Source organism: Tetrao urogallus (assembly GCF_951394365.1).
Source record: "Tetrao urogallus genome assembly, chromosome: 13".
Classification (NCBI taxonomy): Eukaryota; Metazoa; Chordata; class Aves; order Galliformes; family Phasianidae; genus Tetrao; species Tetrao urogallus.
In genome coordinates this window covers 16,331,581-16,339,029 of record NC_136826.1, presented here as the reverse complement: position 1 = coordinate 16,339,029, position 7,449 = coordinate 16,331,581, and positions in this window count along the sequence as shown.

Here is a 7,449-nt window from a genome sequence, read left to right as displayed (position 1 = left end):
TACAATCTCTCCTAATCCAATTATGAGCATTAATCTCAAAGCCCTGATTTCTCTTGAAGCATCTCCCAGAGTTGCACAGCCTGCCCTGGGGCTATGCTGCCAATGCTTTCTTAATGAAGTCACAGTTCCCAGTAAGTCCTTCAAGCTGGGCATTGGCTCTGCCTGAATTGCTTTATGATAGAGTTAATTATGAATTTTAATAGGGTTTGAAGAAGTGCTGTTGGGAACAGGCTGCCTGACCTCTGCTTCCACTCACATGTTCCCCTGCCTCATCACCTGCTACTGGAGAACAAACCTGCTTTTCCTTTGGTGTACAGGAGCCTAGGAACTGTGGTCAACACATTTGATACTGGAAACCTTTATAAAGGTACAGTGCCGGAGTAGGAAAGGGGTTGAAATGGCTGCATCTTCACTAATGTAGACACACAACTGCTGGTTCAGCTCTGTGCCCACCCTGCCTTGAGTAAAGGAGGGGCCTGGGGATGCTGGGGGCATGCAGCATTGCAGGTTGCTTGCCCCAAGGGAAGGAAACACGCAACAGCTCACAAAGGAAATTGCCTTGGCTCGTCCTCCATCCCACAGCATCTGTGTCTTGTTGGCTCCCCAGTTTACGCCCTATCAAGCACAGAAATAAAAAAGGAGAAAAAAACCCAAAAGCTTTCCCATATTTTTAGGTTTCATCTTTTTTCAACATCTGGGACTGAAAACATTCATCTGAGGTCAGAACATCATCACAGCTACACAGTGGAGGGCTGAACAGAACACCGAGCTAGCTGCTATCCAGACATAAAAGGCAAGTAAGTTCACTTCTCACATCTTACCAGTGCGATTTCAAATGCCTGCCTTTGTTTGAAGTCGGTTTCCCACTCTTATTTTTAAAAACATCTGTCCTTTTTCAATGCTTTTCGTGGATGCTTTTCATGGGATGACCTTACATGAACTGTACCCTCAAAGCTGTAAGCTTTGCTAAACAGTGTAACATGGGGCAATCCCTTCAGACTCTGTTCCACTGAAATCTCTGCAGATGGGACAAATTAACCAGCAACAGACGCATTTTCACATCAATCCATGTTGGAGATCACAGAATCATAGAATGGCCTGGGTTGCAAAGGAGCACAATGCTCATCCAGTTCCAACCCCTGCTGTGTGCAGGTCACCAACCAGCAGAGCAGGCTGCCCAGAGCCACATCCAGCCTGGCCTTGAATGCCTGCAGGGATGGGGCATCCACAGCCTCCTTGGGCAACCTGTCCCAGTGCCTCACCACCTTCTGAGATATCAGAGCATGCTCAGCTGGTTGGAAACATGCCACCCAGTGGAGATGTGGCACTGAGGGACATGGTGATGGGGATGGTGGGGCTGGGATTGGACTTGGTGATCTTGGAGGTCTTTTCCAACCTCACTGATTCTATCAGCTGCATGTTGGACCCACCTGCACTGCCTGGCTTTCACATGTGTGAGCTTGCAACAAGGAATAACTTCAGCACTGTCAAGTAAATCTGGAAAGAATCAAGCGCTTGGCCTTAAATACACAGCTTACCATTTTAACTGAGGTATCAAACAGAACTACCAAATTCACAACGGAAGAACTTCAAAGAAAATGTTAATACAAGTTAATCAAAAGAGCACCTGTCAACCTGACCCTGCTCCTTCAAGGCCATTTCTAAATCACTGGCAGAAGTTAAAGATCTGCTGAGGGAGTTTTGAAGTCCCCAAACGCACATCAAAGGCCCAGCGATGCCATGTGTGCTCCTTCAGTGACTGACAGGCAAGCACAAAGCATGGAAGCAAGTGGAAAGAAAAGAATGCAAAGTAAGAAATAAAGCTGGATTTCTGGGGCCAGGGAGCAGGAAGGAATCCAAGTGCAGTAGTTCTAACTACTGAAGGTTGCAAAAGAAGAGATTTAGAGGACAGGAAGCGGTTTGATAACTGCCCTGCCATTGCACCAGAAACAATGCAACCATCAGCTAACTGATATTCCCAGGAAATACAAGTTTATGTTTCTGAGCCAACATCACAAGATTATCAGGGTTGGCTGAAGAATCTGTTTCATCCTTGTATAAATATCTCACTGGACCAAGAACACGACCTCCCCATTTCAGCATATAACGAACTCATCAGTCACTGATTATAGGAGCAGAATAGCTTTAAACTAAATAGAATTTGTAACTGAGTTCAAGACCACTTACCCGTTTCTAAATGATGCTGCTGAAAGTTCTGGAGATTCCTCTTTATTTTAGTTGGATTTATTTGGAACTGGAGAACAAATGGAGCTTGGGAGGGTTTCTCTCAACAGATATTTTTCAGCTTATGCTCTTTGGAGGCTATGCCACATCATACAGTGTTTGCTGTTGGCTTTGCAAGAGAAGAAGAGATGCTGGAGATCAAAAGCAAATGGCCAAAGAGAGCAAGGCCTCCTCTGAATTCATACCTATATGGAATGTCAATTTCTTTTTAACATAAATTAATACTTATTACAAGAGATGAGTAGGTCTTGCTCAAACAAACCGCAAAAGGATTCTAAATAAACAGACTGTGTCACAAGCTGCTCTTCAGCTAGATAATTAGAATACTATTAGTACAAGATTTCCTTTATTAATGAGGACTAATTAAAAGCCAATTACATTTTTTTTGCAAATTGGCTTCATGAACATCATTTGGATTACATTCTTGGAATGGCTTCTAACAGCCATCAGAGCAATAGCCGTAGCCACCCATTAATGCTTTGAAGGCAGCACCAGAACACTTGTGTGAATTCAAGGAGGAGGAGCGGATTTCTTTTCTTACAGCTCTGCAGTTGAAGAACAGAGCAGCAATGCTGACCTGGGGCACTGCAGTTCTACCTCCACAGGTGCAGACATTTCTCAGGCAGGAAAGTTACAAGGCTGCAGCCACAGCCAAGAGCCTTAACCACAGCAAAACAGGAGGCAAAGACAGCGAGGTGCGCAATGGGTGTGCAAGCAGGACACCAAGGAAGGGCTATGAGAAATTAATCTCAAATGTAAAAAAAAATTATACTAAAAAAAACAAAAAAAAAACCCAATGAATTCTCCATTTCTCTCAGAGCATCTCATGGAAATTATTTGCTGGCATTTCTCTCATTGCAGATTGATTTTTCTCATGCAGGTGATCGAGGAGTGATGTGGTCATTCCCCTTGCAGAGCCAGAATGCTTGTTTGTAAGAGGAGAGCTTTCTTCAGGACTGGAAGCTGAACAACAGACTCAGAATGAAACCTAACAAACCCTTCAGCTCTAATTAAAAGAAAAACAACATTAAAAATCCAACTGCCTAGACGTATTCATCAAGGGATGTTGCTCACTTTTAGCAACACTGCTTTTCAGTTTCTGCTTTAAAGAGTCCCACCACAGGAGAGCTGGGTGATGCAAGTGCAGAAAAGACACTGGCCCAGGTTGCCCAAGGAGGCTGTGAACATCCCCCTCCATGGAAGCACTCAAGGCCAGGCTGGATGGATGGGGCTGTGAGCAACCTGGGCTAGGGGGAGGCATCCCTGGTATAGCAGTGGGGTTGGAACTACATGATCCTAAAGGTCCCTTCCGACACCAGTTAGTATCACAGAGCAACAGCTCTCTCAAAAAACCTTCTAACACTCACTCAACATAGCAAAACCTCAAAGTTGCGTGCAAAGAAAGAAATTCAGGGAGGAAAAAAAATAATCAGTTTTGTCATATAGTGCATTTTAACTACAATGGTGTAACCTGACTTAACAACAGCTACTGGCAAAACCAGCAGATCTGCTTCCCTCGAGCTGGATCTGGCACCTAATGACTGCAAAGGGTGATTTGTGCTATTGCTCCACCCAGCCCAGAGTGGGGGAGGGAAGCGGATCACCTCCATCAGCAGGAGTTTCCAAGCTGAATTAAGATGTAAACATCTTAATTGACATATTCTTATCCATTTCGTTGTTGATTAACCAGAAGACCTAAGATACATCCTTTGTGTTTCCACGGAATGGGAGTTACCATTTCTTTTGTTTGATATGCAGCCGGGCAGGTTATCTGGTGTAGGGAACCTGCTTTGGCAGGGGGTTGGACTCAATGATCTCTGGAGGTCCCTTCCAACCCCTACAATTCTGTGATTCTGATTCTGTGATCTCTCAAAACAACAACAGACACCTTTGAAAGAGCAGACAAACTGCCATTATTTACCATGAACACAGAAAGACCGAAGTGAAACCAAGGGAATAACTTGCCTACACAAAGGTTATGAAACAGTTTGTATTTTATACACAGAGTATATGTACACTGGTTTTGGAAATGTGGGTTTTATCCATGCAAATTTAATAAAAAAAAAAAAAAAAACAACCTATTTACAAAAAAAAAACAACCCAGAAAACAGTAGGAACATCTCTTCAAAAGAAACATATACATGTTGGAAGCTCCAGCGGCAATGGAAGTCCTGAAAAAACACTGAATACACTATTGTACAGGTAGACAATCTTCAGAAGTGTGGAAAACGCACTTTACAAGAACAGGAAATGCAAAATTAATCCAAACGCGCTATCAAATAGATGTTAAGTATATACAAAATGTAAGCATCTGTTTTTAAATGATCACTTCTCCAACTGTGTGCCTCAGAACTGCTTCCGTCCCGTCCTGCACACGTTTACATATCGATCATTCGGTCACGTTGCATTTTCTGAGTTCTATCATCACAAATTACAAAATAAAGTAACTGAATACCGAGTGATAACCGAAAGCAAAACACGTTTTCCTCGTTCTACACATCACACCATAGTAAAAAGTATTCACACGATTCCCAACGTGACCCACCAACATTTCTGCAGTGCCTCCACGCGCCCCTGTCGAGCACTGAGAGCTTGCATTACTGCTGGTGCAAGAGACATCGACCCTTGCAACAAGGAAATCAACCCCACGGTTGCAGCAATGCTTACTGGAACACTTCAGTTCAGTAAACAGAGCCAAGTTAACATGTTTCAAGTGAAGAGCACAATCTTCAGAAAAGGTTTCAGTGCAGACCAGTGGGAAATCTCATGCCTGGAATGGCACAACCAACATACGTAGCAATTCGGGAAAGATTTCATCGATTCCTTCGTATTTAAAATAAAAAATAGATGAGAAAGCATCACCGTGGCCACGTCCAAATACTGGCTGTTTCATAACCTGCCCTCAGATAATTACAACAGGGGATGAGAAAGTCAAGTTTTCCTTATTTCACACAATTTTGAAATAAGCAAGGAAGTCCTTGTTAGAGCCAAGAATTCATTTTCAATGCCTGACTTTGTGGTGTCACTTACAAAAATATAAACCATTTAGGGAAACTCTGCACTCACTGAAGGCAATGGAAAGTACCCCAAACCATTTAACGTGCAGTCAGCTCAAACCATTCTTCTCCTCTAATGTTTTCTAAGGGAATAAACAAATCCTGGAAAGGCTTTTGAGAGTTGGTCTGTTTGAATATCAGTATTCTAAGATGTGTGCAGATGAGAAAAATATTTATATAAAAAAAAAATCCTTCTTAGAAAGTTTAGTTGGCTATAAAACATCTGAACTACAAATGACTGGTGATATCAGGTTTACATCAACCCTTACTCCTTCCAGAGAAATTGTGCTGCTCGTGGCAATCCCCTTTGCTTTTTATCTCAGAGAAATGGCAAAAAACAGAAATGGAGCAACTACAGTGTGCAAGACTGCAGGATGCACACTGTCAGAGCTGCACTGTGTGAAATACTTACAGGCAAATAAAGCAAAGCCACAGTTTATTGCATAAATAACACAGGAGGCAGAACTGCTCCTGTAAGGGGGAGATTAATCCGGCACCAAGTCAATCACGTTCCCTCTACTTTAACAATCAAGATCAGCAGAATTTTATTCTTGTTATTATTTTAATTCAAAAGGGTCATCTGTAAACAGGAAATATTTCAGTGGTTGTGTGTGCATTGTGGAGGAGCGGGGTTTTCAAGCTCGCTTTTCCAAGGAAAGGTCAGTGTTTAAATAAAATGCACCGCTTGAAAGGAACACACATGTTAGTCTGATCTGGGGAGGAAAACAAGTTTCATTTACCAACACAGAGTCATCTCCTGTCTGCAGAAAGTGCCAAGAACTCCTCCAAAAACCTCACGCTCGCACTGTGTCCAGTTGAAATCCACTCTCCTGAGATCAAAAATACATACATGTTGGTTTGAGATATTGCTGAACAAAGTCTTGCTTACTGCTTGACTGAGATTTGGTACATTACTAACGCACCTGACCTCTGCATTGGCACAGAGACCTCTTTGGAGACAGACTGCCTGTATTAAACACGAGAGCTACTTTACTTCCTTAAATAAATACTTAAATTGCACAAGTACATAATGCCAACCCTTCCTCCTCCTCTTCAATACGGAGAAGGAAATTTGGTTTTAGTGAAAATAAATGGAGACATTTTGTTCAAATTTGGCCAGCCTCATGTAAAGCTGAGAAGACCACTGCTAAGCAATAAAGGATTTGTAATAAGAAAGCTCAACAAAATGAGATGAATCATAGAATGGCCTGGGTTGAAAAGGAGCACAATGCTCATCCAGTTCCAACCCCCTGCTGTGTGCAGGTCACCAAACAGCAGCCCAGGCTGCCCAGAGCCACATCCAGCCTGGCCTGGAATGCCTGCAGGGATGGGGCATCCACAGCCTCCTTGGGCAACCTGTGCCAGTGCCTCACCACCCTCTGGGTGAAAAAGTTCCTCCTCATATCCAACCTAAAGCTCCCCTGTCTCAGTTTAAAACCATTCCCCCTGGTCCTACCACTACCCAATTATACTGAGGTGACAGACCTTCCAACAGTATGAAAGCTGTGCTTAAAGAGTATTTTTCTACCATCTTAATACTGTATGGCACATTAGAATATTTGCATTAAGTAGATAAATCAGTAACAACGCTAACCAGAGATCATTGCGTTAGCCAAGAAGTTGACACTGCAGCTTTGCTCGTGTCACACAACTCACGTTTTGCCTAAAAAGACAAAAACTCTTCTACTGAAACCAAGAGCAAAGTTTGCACTGACTTCACTGAAGCCAGGACTTCATCCAGACACTCCAACAATTCACATCAGACATTTATAGTTCCAAATGCATTATTCTGTATTTCAGAATAATTTAAATTTTTGGTTGTATTTTGAAAGGCCTTCAGATAGATGTATGCAGACAGTTTTCTGAACAGCCAGTAAGCCCCGACCAACACAGCAGACTGGCAGCATTATAAACTAGATGTGAAGCATTTCTAAAATACAATGCCTGAAGCCCTCATCCTTTACAGCTATTATTTCAATGCCACTGTTATAAGACCACAATAACTGGAACATTATTGCTTAAAGCATCCGTGTGCTGCATCCAGTAACAGAGAAAACAGGAAAAAAACCAGAGGCAGGCAGAAGCCCTGTCAGCTGATTCACTCCAGCTTACAGAGCATATTGCCAACATTATTGCCAACGCCATACAG